This window comes from Bos grunniens, chromosome 15 (genome assembly GCF_055505025.1).
Source record: "Bos grunniens cultivar Pamir isolate PY7600 chromosome 15, Bosgru_T2T1.0, whole genome shotgun sequence".
Lineage (NCBI taxonomy): Eukaryota > Metazoa > Chordata > Mammalia > Artiodactyla > Bovidae > Bos > Bos grunniens.
In genome coordinates this window covers 42,361,008-42,376,184 of record NC_141179.1, presented here as the reverse complement: position 1 = coordinate 42,376,184, position 15,177 = coordinate 42,361,008, and the positions used below count along the sequence as shown (strand labels likewise).

General features: G+C 39.6%; 1 protein-coding gene across 2 annotated transcripts in view; it reads right to left on the bottom strand.

The window, feature by feature from the left end:
- EIF4G2 (eukaryotic translation initiation factor 4 gamma 2) overlaps nt 1-13,682 on the bottom strand; it is a 65,035-nt gene extending 51,353 nt beyond the window's left edge. For both annotated transcript variants that reach the window (XM_086340036.1, XM_086340038.1), the window contains exons 1-2: nt 13,486-13,682; nt 11,780-11,892 (exon numbers count right to left, since the gene is read on the bottom strand). The gene's annotated coding sequence lies outside the window, so the exon portion shown is untranslated. The remainder of the gene's footprint in view (nt 1-11,779; nt 11,893-13,485) is intronic.
- Nucleotides 13,683-15,177: the final 1,495 nt, after the last annotated feature.

The window sequence follows — 15,177 nt, the reverse complement described above, 5'->3', positions numbered from 1 at the left end:
TTCTCCCCTTTGAGAACCACAATGCCTTCCCATCGTATTTGAAACAAAATCCAAACTCCTTACACTGCCTTTGAAACCCTAAATGGGGCTTCCCTGGTGGCTCAGACAGTAAAGACTCCACCAGCAATGTAGGAGACCTGGGTTCAATCCCAGGGTCAGGAAGATCCCCTGGAAAAGGGAATGGCAACCGACTCCAGTATTCTTGCCTGGGAAATCCCATGTATAGAGCAGACTGGAGGGCTAGTCCGTGGGGTTGCAAAGAGACTACATGATTGAGTGACTAACACTTTACCTTCAGTTCAGTTGCTCAGTCATGTCCGACTCTTTGCAACCCCATGAACCGCAGCCATTTCACCCTAAATAATTTGGTTTCTTCCTACCTCTGTGAAATTTTTACCACAACAACAGTGCTCTTTATTCCAGATGGTTAATCTTTCTATTCCTCAAACACACTGAGTTCTTTCAGTATCAGGGTGTTTGCACTTGCCTTCTCTCGATCTGGATTATTCTTTCCCCAATCTTAATCTGACTGGCTCCTTCTCAGCACTAAGGTTTTGGCTCAAAAGTCACATTCTCAAAGAGACCATCTCAGATTAACTCAGTTAACATTCTCCTTCATTAACCTGTTTTATTTACCTAGTAGCACTTAAAGTGGAGTCGCTCAGTCGTGTCCGACTCTTTGCGACCCCATGGACTGTAGCCTACCATGCTACTCCATCCATGGGATTTTCCAGGCAATAGTACTGGAGTGGGCTGCCATTTCCTTCTCCGGGGATCTTCCCAACCCAGGGATCGAACCCAGGTCTCCTGCATTGTAGACAGACGCTTTACCATCTGAGCCACCAGGGAAATCCTGGTAGCACTTAACAGTTAGTCTTTTCCACTAGAATGTAAATACTTTGAGAGTAATGACATCTTTACTTCTTTTTGTTTCTTAGTGTTTCTGTGGATTCTGACTAAATTTGATATTTCTTTCAGCATGTCTATGGACTTAATTTAGGAAGGTAGGAGTCAAATGTAAGCATTTATTTATTTTTAATCGGGGCATAACTGCTTTACAATGTTGTTGTTAGTTTCTGCTGTACAATGCAGTTAGTCAGCTATACACACACACACACACACACACTTATATCCCTTCCCTCCTGAACCTCCCTCTCCCACCCTCAACTCACCCATCTAGGTCATCACAGAGCACTGAGCTGAGACCACTGGACTATACCACAGGTTCCCATTAGCGATGTTTTACAAATGGTAGTATATTCACGTCAAACCTATCTCCCAATTCATCCCACCCAATCCCTTCCCCCTGGGTCCACACATCCGGTCTCTATGTTCACATCTCTGTTCCTGCTCTGGGACTAGATTGATCTGTACCATTTTTCTAGATTCCACATATTTGCATTAATATATGACATTTGTTTTTCTGACTTACTTCATTTTGTACAATAGACAAATGTAGGCAGTTAGATAACCACCTTAAACCTGAAGTCCCAGCTTGTTTGGGGAAAGGTTTATTTTGCTCAAAAGTATTTGTCAAGAAAGCCTTGTGAACTGTCATATAACAGATTTTGCTTTGTCAACACATAACTTTTCTGAGAAGTTAAAACCATCTTATAGGGCACTTGTTGACAACTTTGAAAGAAAATTATTTCTGGATGATCATTTCCCCTACAAAACATGTGACTTACCAAACCTTAAAAAGTTAAAAAAAAAAAAACAACAACCTATCACATCTATCTTCAGCAAATTAAAGGCAAACTGAAGATGTTTTCAAGTTTAATTTCTAATTTGAATTATATACCAGATTCATTACTAGGCCAGCCTAAACTAATACATAAAATCCATTTATTACCAAGTTGTCCCATTAAGAGAAATGGCATTTGATAAAATCTCATAATGTTAGTTTCTGACTATAAAATATTACCAGTGCCAGAGTTTTGAGTGATAGCACTATGGTAGATGGCATAATAACCAGAGATCAGATTACTTGAGTTTGGGATGGAACTAATCATTGCAGCTAAGTTTATCAATAAATTCTGGCTTTATATTGTTTTCCCTTTAGACCACTATATTAGTTAAGAGGATTTTGTCTATAGTAATGGAAAACCCAATGTAAAGGGTCTTAAACAATAGAGTTTTATTGACCTAGGTAACAAAAAAATTAAAGGCAGGAAAGTGATCAAGTTTGGTTCCATCAGGGTTCTGATTTCTCACTTTTTTGGCTGTGCCCTCCTCTACGTATTGGCTTTATCCTCATGCTGGTAGCTAGAGAGTTGCAGCAATTCCAGGCCTCCCAAGCACACAGGATATTTATCTTTTCCTTAAGAGTGAGGAAGCATCTTTTGTCAAAGCCCCTGTAATACTGCTCTTCCCTTTCACTTGCTTGCATTGGGTCACAAGCTATTCCTGGGCCAATTTCTGTGGCCAGAGTAATAGTATGCCTCAATAGGCTTAGAGGCAGGTTCCCTGAACAATTTTTGTAAGAGCAATGGCATTACATTCACCGATATTTTTCAAATGATGGATTACAACCTAAGAATGGATCAAGAAATTAATCTTTTGAGTCCTCATTATTGAAAAAAATTAAATATATTTTCAACTACATTGCACATATGAAAGATTAGTACTGTTTTATGACACTTTGGTGTTTACACACACAGCTAGATTATAATGTAAAATCTGTTTCCTATTGTGAACTGGGGTGAAAAAAACTATTTTGAAACAAGTCCATACCTAAAGCTGAAGTGGGGTCAGCTTTTACTTAAGCATATGGATTATGTAGGGGAAAAGTAGATACCTGAAAGAAAATCAAGAGTACAATCTGGTAGAGAAAACAAAGATGCTGGGGATTAGTCAATAAATTCCACTGCAACCTGCCTGACGCATAAATTATTCCTTAAACTATATTAGATTCCTACATAGTCATCATAACCAAATATATTTTAGTTTTTCCAATGTTTTCTAAAAATTTCCCCTTCCAAAAAAAAAATTCATTTAGTAAGTATCCCACAATGGAGCAATTTATAAATTTCATCATTTGGTCGTTGAAAAGCATTATAGTTTAAGATTCATTTAATAAGCTTGGTTTATGGGAATTCCCTGCTGGTCCAATGGTTAGGACTTGATGCTGTCAATGCTGGGGGCACAGGCTTGATCTCTGTCAAGGAACTAAGATCCTACAAGCCAAGTGGTTAGGCCAAAAAGAAAAAACCTTGTCTTAAACAACAAGGTCCTACTATCAAGCACAGGGAATTATATTCAATATCCCATGATAAACCATAATGGAAAAGAATGTGTGTATATGTGTATGTGTGTAACTGAGTCACTTTGCTGTACAGCAGAAATTGATGCAACACTGTAAATCAACTACACTTCAATTAAAAAAAAAAGCTTGGCTTCCAAGGGGAAAAAAACCTGTATTTCAAATACCTCAGCACATCTTTTCATCACTCTAATCTTTATTTAGGTTAAAATTTTTATCTTATTTGACGAGAACCTTAGAACTCATTCTAGTTCAACCCCTTTCATTAAGTGAAGCAACCAAAGCCAAGAGAAGATGAACTTAAGGCAGTTAATTAGTTGCAGAACACAAGTCTCTTGACAGCTGCTTTAGAATTCTTTCCATTGCACTAATTAACGGTGCAGTTATACCAACTTTAAAAAATTAAAGTAAATAACATATGTAGTTCCAGAGGTATCTAGATTTACACAGGTATGGATTCTTTCAGTTGTATGTGAGTTTATTTTGGAGAATAAAAAACTGCACTTTTAAGGAAATAGGGGAGCTTATTAAAGAAATGCTGCTCTAGGGAGTCAAAAGATATTTGTACTCCCATGTTCACAGTAGTATTATTCATAGTAGCCAAAGACAGATATAACCCAAATGTCCATTGATGGATGAATGGATAAAGAAAATGTGCACACACACACGGAATACTACTCAGCCTTAAAAAGAGCAAATTTTGACACATGCTACAACACAGTCAAACCTAGAAGACATTATAAGCAGAATGAAATCAGACAGACTTAAAAGGACAAATACTGCATGATTCCACTATGAGGTCCCAAGATTAGCCAAATTCACAGAGACAGAAAGTAAGAATGATGAGTGCTAGGGACTAGGGGAGGGGAATTGTGGGGAATCAGTATTATATGGGGACAGTTTCAGTATGGGAAAATGAAAAAGTTCCGGAGATGGATGATGGTGATGGTTGCACAACACTGTCAATGTCCTTAATGTCACTCAACTGTATACTTAAAAGTGCTTAAATTTTGTGTATATTTTCCTACAAAAAAAGAAACCTTGTATAGAGTAAAAAAAAAAACAAAAAACAAAAAGTTACTGCCTGATTTGAGACAAGGATTTTAAAGTTAATTTTCATAATGTTATAGTATGAATTACATTTCACCGTAATATTTGTACCTTTCAAGTTAGGGAATTCAATTCACTGAGCACTTACAGTATGATTAGAAATTTTCTAAACTCTATGAATGATCCAAAAGAATTCTAAGCTACAAGAGATTATAGTTTGTGTATTTATATAGTACACGTGTAGTACTCAGGTGGCTCAGTGGCAAAGAAGCCACCTGCCAATTCAGGAGACAAGGGTTCGATCCTTGGGTCGGGAAGATCCCCTAGTGAAGGAAATGGCAATTTATTCCAGTATTCTTGCCTGGGAAATCCCATGGACAGAGGAGCCTGGTGGGCTACAATCCATGGAGTTTGCTGCAAAAGAGACCAACACAACTTAACAACTGAACAACAACACGTGGTACTAGGGCAAGACTGACATAGGAAATGATCCTCCTTAAGAAATCCAGGCAGGTGGAAGGGCGGTAGGGAGGGAAGGGCTGGGAGTTTGGGATTAGCAGATACAAACTATTACGTATAGGATGAATAAACAAACAACAAGGCCCTATTGTATAGTACAGGAAACTATATTCAATACCCAGTGATAAATCATACTGGAAAAGAATATGAAAAAGATATATATATACAACTGAATCACTTTGCTGTATAGCAGAAATCAACACAACACTGTAAATCAACTAAACTTTAATAACATTTTTTAAAAAGAAAAAAAAAAAAGAAATCAAGGCAATTTCAATTACAGTTGACCTTTGAACAACATGGAGTCAGGGGTGCCAACCCTTTACAAAGTTGAAAATCTGCATATAATTTAGTCAGCCCTCTCTAGCCACAGATTTAACTAACCATGGATAGTGTAAATACTCTATAATTTACTACTGAAAAAAATCTGGGTATAAGCGGACCCAAGCAGTTTAAACCTGTGTTGTTCAAGGGTCAGCTGTACTTGAAACGTGTGACTCAAAAGTGGGATAATGTACATTTAATATTGTAACTATACCTCAATACAACAAAACAAAAAAGCCATAGAGATCCCTGATAATATCATCTAAACAGATCCAGTCATCCCTGAGGCTACTACAAACACTGACCAGAAAGTAAACTTTCTTAAGTTGATTTGGCCTTTCTTGGGCTGGGTAGCAGTGGAGGGTGTAGGGGGAGATGGAACAGCCCCAGGTGGGATCTAGTTCACCAGACAGGGATCAAGCCTGTGACCAATGCAGTGGAAGCATGGAGTCTTAATCAGTGGACTGCCAAGGAAGTCCCTGATAAGTTTGATTTGGTTTCCTATAAATTACAATTGAGAGCCTTGTCTAATACAAAAAACAATTGTTGATATTTTAAGGAAAGTGTGGATCCAGTTAAATTAATTTCAGGAACTGGCAAAAAAAAAAAAATTGGGAAAGCCCTCTTGGGTTGGACACATTATGGGAACTTCACTGTTTTGTGCATAGGCAGGAAGGGTAGCTGTCATTTGAGGGTGCCATGTTATTTAGACCCTAAATATCTCTTGCAATATTAAGGAGAATGCCATCCATTTCTTCCTATGGTTTTCTCTTTTGTGTGAAGGGGTTTGTCAGGCTTCTCTCTAGTTCCAAACAGAGTTTCTAGCATCCAGAACCTAACAGAATACTGGCAGAAGGGCAAACAAAGGCCATTGGAGGTACAAAAGAAAGGGAATCTCAGTGCCCAAGACTTAATTTTGTCTACTTTGGTTGTATTTAAGGAAGGCTGATTCTGAAGGAGGCAGAGTTTAAACATAAAGGAAAAGAATCTTCTCTTTTGGGATTCAGTCATGGAACTTCAGTAGATGAGAATACAGAAGTTGCTGTCTGGAACAAGCCTTGCCTATTATTCAACACGTACAAGACCCACCTTTATGTAGAAAAGTTTATTCTCACTAGCTGTACACAGTACCCGCAGATTAGTCCTGATAGGTTATAGAGCAGGTAAGGAGTTGACATCAAGAACCAAGTTGGGTAGTGTTGGCACTAAACAGATCTAGTAGCAGTTTGCAGGGTCTCAAGTCAATAGACTTGGGCTTAAATGCAGAAAAGGAGACTCTCAGAGGAAGTGGTTAGGGATAAAGGATTAGAAAGTGAGAGGCCTTGTATCTCAAGAGGCTGACATCCTGGCCAGGTTACTTAAGCAGAGGCTTGGGTTCAGAAATCACACAGGGAGTCGCATTCTTCCACTTGAGGAACCAGCCAGATGGACACATGAAAGCATTATACATATTTCTTAAAATAGGGTACATTTAATTCTGAGATTAGTATGGCATGTGTGAGTAGTTAGGATGAATCTTTTTAGAGATTGAGTTTAGAGATTTTACTTCTATGCTACATATTTTTATATTAAAACAAGCAGTCATACTTTGATGTAGATGGCTATTTTGGATGAATTTAGAGAAGAAAACACAATGGATTTCAAAGAAAGGAGCACATTTTAGTAGGGAGATTTTAGCCATAATCCCAAGTCATTGTCTGATGCTCTTTGAAATGCAATGATGGCTAAAGTACTGCCAGAAAAGACCATTTTAAACTAAGTTCTGCTACTTATTGTGTGACCCTACGCAAATTTAAAAATTACCTAATCCCACAGGATTGTCATAAAGATTACTGATAACATAAAATCACCTAATTGAGTGACTGAAAGATAAATAAGTGCTTAATGATGTGACAAAGGAGAAAAGAACCTGGGCTAAAAATACTCAATCTTTCTGCCTCAGATTAGGTCAGGTCCTATAGCCTGGAGTGCTGTTGCGTTTTCACAGAGAATAAAAACTTAGACTGGAAGAGTCAGTGTGGAGTGAAGTTTGATTGGGACATGGTTGAGTATGGCAAGAACTAATGTTAAGTCACTTCTCTGACTATCTACTGTTAGAAGATTTATACACATACTCATTTCATCTTACTAACTCTTCAGAGAAGGCAAAATTAAAATTTTACAAATGAGATAATAGGTTCAGGAAGGCTCAGACTGATTAAAGTTGAAAAGCTAGTTAGGGAATTTCCTGGTAGTCCAGTGGTTAGGACTCTGAGCTCTCACTGTTGTGGGCCTGGGTTCAACCCTGTTCAGAGAACTAAAATCCCGTATCATGTTCTACCTTGAAAGGGAACTCCTCTTCCTCAAAATGGGAGATAAGTTTGAATAATTAAGATTAAATAAACAATGGCTATCTGTAGCTATCTAGTAGCCTACTACAGGAATAACACAAAATACTACTACAGGAATAACAAAAAATATTTAACCCTGAGTTGCTGACCTGAAAATATTTTTCATACTCCCTCCACCTCCCCTAGTATTCAGCTTGAATCAAAGCCCTGACATTCTCCAGTAACTTCTGCCTAATGGCCACACTAAATTCTAGGTAACTTAATAACTGAGGCAAGACCGCAGAGAGTAGTATCAAGACAAAAGAACAAACAAATACAGCTACCATATCCTATTCCATTTTTCACTGGTTCACTTTCACCAACGTTTTTTCCTTTATTTAGCCTCTACTTTAGCAAGGTCTTCTACCAGATAATGGAGACACAGAGCTGGATAAGACCACATAACAGCTCAGTCCAGTAACACTGGGAATTATGAGAACACCAAGAGGTTCACAGTTGAGACATACACAAAAAATAGATAAAGAGAATGCAAATACCAAAGATAAATTAAATCAATGGGTTGAAAAGCAAATAGGAGTTTTCCAGGAATCAAGGAGAAGGAATGGTTTTTTGACACTTGAAAGCATGAAACAGTGATATGGTTAGGCAAGAAGGTCCCTGTGACTGGAGAGCTACAGGGTGGCATGGTTAGAAAGACTGGCAGTGATGAGATCCTAAAAAGAAATGTCATGCTAAGGAACTGTAACTTTATCCTGTGAATCAATATTTCCCACAGCCATCACCATGGAACCCTTTGAAATTACAATGTGAAAAAGAATCACCAACAGTAGTACATGTTTAAATTTGTGATTCTTTACCTTTCTTAAAATCTAAAAAGTATAAAAAATTTGAATAATTTTATTTAAAACCCCAAGATACCATCAGTGAAGTAAATCATCTTTTATTTTCATCTTATATTTGGCTATCCAGAGGCATGCATAACCCTCCAACTTTAATGAGAACAATGTTTTTGTGTCTTTTTATCACATATTCGCTTAATATTAGGTGTAATGTTGCTAAGTCGGATCCGCATATGAGGTGCAGCATCAAGTCTTTTCCTGTATTTTGTTTTTGTGGCAGCATAATATGAAAAGCCTGTCTCACACAGGTGCATTGTAGCAAAAGGAAGAAGTACACGAACTGCATGCCGTGCAACACTTGGGTACTCCTGAATTAGGCTACTCCAAAAATCATTTAGTGAAAGTTCACTGAAACTTTGTTTCACTTGAGAATCAGATGTTAAATCAATCAGGCTTTCATAGTCCCGTGCTACTAATGAGGCTGGCTTAACAGTTACTGTAAATGGATTTCTAACCCAAGCATGAATGTCATTTGTTACAGGAAAATATTTTAACAGAGTAGAACGCAAACCCCTTAGGTGCTGCACAATGGCACTGCAAATATCTTTATCAACTGTGGAATTAATTTCAGTCAAAAAGTCACTGAGTGTAGGGAAACAATCGAAGTTTTCTTCTTCGACGGATGAGGCCCAAAATTCCAATTTTCTTAACAAAGATGACATTTTATCAAATACTGTAAAAACTGTCACATTTTTTCCTTGCATTGACAGATTAACCTCATTTAATTTAGTAAAAATATCTGCAAGATATGCAAGTCTTAGCAGCCAAGATGAATTCGTTAAACAATCAGACAGTCGAAAAGCAGAATCCATGAAAACCAACAGTTCACGACGAAGCTCAAAAAGTCTCACAAGAACTTTACCTCGGGAAAGCCACCTTACCTCTGTATTTAGAAGAAGTGCTGTATGCTGGGCACCCATTTCTTCACATAAAATTTTTAGTAGTCTGGATTGATGTGGTCGAGCTTTAATATAATTGATGATTTGTACTGCCTGATCTAGCACATTTTTCAGAGACGTAGGCATTGTTTTAACTGCTAGTGCATGTCTATATAATAGGCAGTGACTACTGGTGCTTTCGGGAGCCACATATTTTATCAAGGTGACAGCCTCAGCAATTTTCCCATCCATTGCCCTAGAAGCATCACTACAAACATCAACACATTTTTCCCATTCAATTTCATGTTTCTGCATAAAACTGTTGATGCAGTTGAAAATTTCTTCACCAGTGGCATTACTTTGCAAAGATTCACATAACAGTAGGTCTTCCTCAATAGACTTATTAAACCTGTAACGAACAAACACAAGCAGCACAGCAAGTCCTGAAACATCAGCCGATTCATCTAGTTGCAGTGAAAACCCATCACAAATTTTCAGTCTACAAACAAGTTCCTCTTCAATGTCAGCAGCTAGATCCTTAATTCGACGAGCAACGGTACTGTTTGATAGTTGTACTGCATCTATTTTTTTACTATACTGTTCGTCAAACATCCGCATCACAACATCTTTTGCACAAGGCTTGATAAGCAATTCTCCAATAGTATGAGCCTCTCCACTCAGGGCTATATGGTAACTTACATTGTATGATGCTTCTGTAGCACTTTCATTATCTGTATTGACAATTTTAGGTGTTGGGGGTTTATTATTTTCAGGTGAATCAAGATGTTGCTTGAAAAAACTTATGTCTTTGTCTTTATATGCAGCATGTTTAGTTTCCAAATGTCTTCGAAGCTTACTAGGGGCCAAAGAGCTATTTGATAAAATTTTCTTACATAATACACACTGAGCATGAGGTGCATCTCTATTTCCAAAGTAAGTAAATCCAAAAGACAAATAACTTTCATCATATTTTCTTCTTTTTGGTTTCTTACTAAAAGTAGTTATTTTGTTGGAATTGGATATAAATTTGACCCTGGAAAGCTCACCTTCTGAATTTTTAGAAACTGAAGGCTGCAAATGCTCATCTTCACCTTGTAATATTCCAACCTTTTGATCATGTGATTCAGACACAATTTGATAACAAAAAGATTCTACTTCTTGTTTAAGACTTCCTTGTTTCAGTAACAGATCCATAGGCAATGAATTTGTGGTACAAAACATGGTTAATTTAGTATAAACATTGAGTATCACAAATGTGTTGACATTATAAGACAGGATACATAGAAAATGAGCAATCATCAAAGAGATGATATATAGCAACACATCAGTTAATTTGTAAATGCTGCCTATGCATCAATGCGCAGATGGAACATCACACGTTCGTGTATCAGGTGATCTCTCATTCGACTTCCTGGTGCTCTCGGGTATGGCACACCTTTTCTTAAAGGTAGATTATCACATAAAAATAAAAGCTATAGAAATGAGTTTAGTAGTCTTAAACTTATATTTTAAAATAAATTATAAAGAAAAAACTATTGTTAGCATTTATCTTTTTCTCACAATGCTCATTAACTTAGATAACATTAATACTCTATAAAACATAGTTTGGGAACCACTGGACCAAGAAATAATAAAGAGCTGATAAGTGTATTTTTAAGGAAGCGATCTTGGGGTCCCATGGCAGAGTTGGCCAATTTTCCCCATAAAGTACCACATGATAAATATTTTTTACTTGATGGGCCATGTGGTCTCTATTGCAACTACTCAACTCTGTAGTTGGAGAATGGCAGCAGCCATAGACAATACGTTAGAATGGCACAGCTGTGTTCCAATAAATCTCTATTTCCAAAAACAGGCAGCATGGGGCCATAATTTACCCACTGTATACCCTTTCACTGTATACAGTATCTTGGAATCTGAGCTTTCTGATGCCTACTGCCATTAGATACACTCATTGTTGACATTGTTACACGTCTTAATTCTTCTTTCAGGGCTCACAACTATTCTGACGAGCTACTTCAAAAACACACAAACAGCTCAAAGTTTTGCAAGACACAGAATTCTGTTATATCTAAATATTGTGTTAACACTGAAAAATAAACTGTAACCCAAAAATTAGCTACTATTTCTTTGGACTTAAAATTACATAAATATTTATATTATCCTAAATTAGACTCATTCAAAGTAATACATATATTTTACTAAGTACTCAGCATCCTATTATTCTTTAGGTGAAGGCTTAACAAGGACCTAAAGAAAACATAAACTCTCATTTTAATAGGTTTATTCCTCATACAATACTTTTTAAAAAGCATCATAAAATGGAATGGTAATGCAAATTTTAGGACTTCTAAAGAATACCAACTTTATAAGGTAAGGCATTCAAATTTAGTGTCTATCTAAATGTAGTTACTTTTGATTTAAACTTTATGATTTGGCTACAGAGTAACCTTTGGATTCTTATATTAGATCCTGAATCAAAAGGGTTTTCCCATTAACAGCTAGAGGGTAAGATACCTGAAATGAGGAGCACTCTCTTCTGCAATCACTTTCCACCTTGGAAGCTTGAAATGCAGACTCTTCAAAAAAATAAAATTAAGGGAAAGGGTAGAAGGGGAGTAACCAAAAGCCTAGAATGAGAAAAGTTAAAATTAGACACTGTAAAAATAGAACTAACTACAAACCTCTAAGATGACCAATCTTTACAATTTATTTTAGAGCCAGGCAGTGCAAATGATTCTTCACTGAAATAGAAGATGTCTAACATAATAAAAGTGCTAATATTTTATCCTATTTAATACTCTGGTAATTTCATTGTTTTGAAATGCTTCCCCATCCATTGACTTCATAGAAAGACATAAAACTCTCAGAAACTAAACCTAACTTTTTCAAGTACAGCCACAACTTAATGTCTCTAAAACTAAGCATTTTAAGTAATCTAAAATGGAATTATACACGGAAAGGTTACAAGAACTATGCCTTGTTATAACAATTGAGCTCTTTTCTCAATAACCAAGATCCTTAAAGTTACTAACATTCACTGAGTGATCATTGTTTACTATGTGCCAGTAACTGCTAAATCCCTCATAGATGAGCTCATTTAATCCTTAAAACGAACTTGAGAGTTAGGGACTATTATTAATAATCCTTTAAGGATGAACAAATGGGAGCTTAAGTCCCCTGCTAAGTTAACGCATCTGTGAAGAACTAAGAACAATACCCAGAAAGTTCGACTGCAGAGCCCACGTGCCTAGTCATTGCTTGTGTGTCCCCAAATACTCTTAATTTCACAAGCACTAAAAATCTGGGACCAGGAGTTGGATGGTGCACAGAGAAATGAATGATCTATACAATGGGTTATTACTGCCAGAAAGTCGAGGGTCTCAAACTGGCAGCAGAATGCCGTACACCTTCATTATTGGCAGCAAAAGAGCCGACTGTTCTATCACAGTCCTGAATGGGCCTTAGTTGCAGAGAGCTTCGTGGAGTCAATGGGTGACCTAAAAGTTTACAATCCCTCTCCCTTGCTACTAGGGACAGACACAACGGAGTGGTGAGCTTTGTTTTCAGGAAGGAGGACCTAATCTCCACCTTTTCAGAGGTGCTCTCCTGAATCTCTCGAGGACAAAGAGCCTGGACTCCCTAAAGAGTAGAGTTTCTATTTGACTCCCTGAAAAGGAGCGGGGGAACCCTCATCTTTTGTCTCTTCTGGCTAAACTGACAGGTAACACCATCCAATCACCCCCTCCCTCGGATGGCTCTTGCTCTGAACAATACCCTTGGGGCAGAAGGGCTGGGGAGGAGTGCAGACTGTTCAAAAAGCTGAGGCAGGAAGTGGGCACGGACACCCCATCGAGTACCTAAGTGCTTTTTAAAACGGTCACTTCGAAGGGCTGCCCAGCCAGCTATATCCCTCGGCTCCTCCTTGTCACAGGTGCGCACTGCCAGCCACAGCTGGGGCTGGCTTCCTGTGGGAATCCACCCTCGCCTACGGAACTCCTCTCGCGTCCCCGGGCTAACAACCACAGGAAACCGTCTCAGAACCCGACACTATCTTTCTCTCTCATCTCCATCAGCAATGAAGAGAATGGTCTCTGCTGCGGCTGGGCTGCAGAGCAGCGCCGCGGTCCCCAGCAGAGCCGGCGCCCGCCATTTTACAAAGCTCACGGCAGCGGCCATTTCAGAGCGCACCACTCAGCCGCCACGGCGGCTCTGGTCCTCACCTTCACCGAGGCCTGAACGGGGTCAAGAGCCAGTCGTCGCGGACTGGAAGGGGGAGGGGGTAGGGAGGAAGGGAGAAAATGAAAAACAAAACAGAGGGAGGAAGGATTCGGGGGGCCGGGCGATGCTCTCAGCTCAGGGGTATCGCCTATGCCACCTCCATAGACATCCGATTCGCGGCTGGCGCGGTCGCTTGTCTGAAGATAAATTTAGCACACTAGGGCACCCCCACTTACAGTCTCCACAAGCGACTTTGCCGCCGCCCAATCAGCGCCAGAATTGCTCCCCGCCACCTATCCGCGCTGAGCAGTGGGGCGGGACCAAAGGAAAGGACCAAGGTCGGTTGAGGAGCGGGCCAGCAGCGGCAGCTGCTATCGCTCTGAATTAGGGCGTTCGCTTGAGGCTGAGCTAATACCCGACGAGAAGCGATAGTTTTCAAATTTCCCTGGGTTCGAGTAGCCCGGGCATTTGTTTACAATGCAGAGTCCTGGGTGCTGCGAGATAGCATTTGTGATCCTGTAGCGCTGGATTGACTTCGAGAAACCTGAGTGCCCTTATGCAGTAGGGCTCAGCCCCGGTGTTGATTTGAGTGCATTTGCAGAGCCTCGGCTGCTGGTCCTTTCACGCGCTCTTTGTTCCCGGAGCCGCACCCCAAGCCCAGGTTGCGCAACCGCCTTCTCTTTTCCTTGTTTTCCCACTGGAATCCGGGCAGAAAACGCCCTCTCTCTTCCCCGCCCCTCCCAGAAGCAGGCGTGTCGGGGGCCCCTAGTGGGCCGAGCTGAGAGCTGAGCGTCGTGTCTCCGGGGCGCTGCTCTCTCCAGAGCTCCCTGGTGACCCCAGATGGGGTCGGGATCCACGTGTAGGAATATGTAGGGATGGCGGCGTCTCAGCAGTGTCCGTGGAAAAGAGTCCGCTTGCTGTGTCTTTGCACCCTCCGCTAGTGGCTCCATCCCCGAGGAACGCCCAGCGCTCTAGAACACTGATAGCTGCTGCTGCTGCTGCTGAGTCGCTTTAGTTGTGTCCGACTCTGTGCAGCCCCATAGACGGCAGCCCACCAGGCTCCCCCGACCCTACTTCGGGTGTTTTAAGCTTAGTTCTCCTATCCCCCTCCCCTGTTTTTAAAAACAACACAGCAAAAGGCTTCGAGCCGTGTATTCAATTCCATTTTGTGTGAGATCCGTCGTGGAGACGTGCAGTCTGTTTTTCCAAATTGGCATCTTGAAATATGCACACTTCCTGGAAGGAATTTGTTGAAGTACGGGTAGCATTATACAGTGAGTCCAATTGTTTGCAATATTTTAGATTTTCAAGGCCCCATAGAAATAACCAAGTCAAGAAAGTTGAATCTTCTTTTCAGGCTCTGCGCCAATGATAGAAAATTCCTAACTTGTGGTCAAAAGCAAGGACAGCTTTTGTTTTTCCTAAATTTGCTCTTCTTGGACATATGAATAAATTTCTTCGGCATTGAAAGACATCTAGCCTCTTATTCAAAAGAATCTTGGGGAGGACTGAACTAGATGATTTCCTGAGACTGATAATAGATGTCAACATTTGGTTCTTAATGTTTTACAGTCATGTCAACATCTTCAGAACTTTGCCCCATGGTAGACTATCCATAAGTCTTCATTGTTATTTTAAAATTATTCCTGTTAAATTGGTTTCATTTGAGCTTTTGAACCACCAAAGGGGAAATC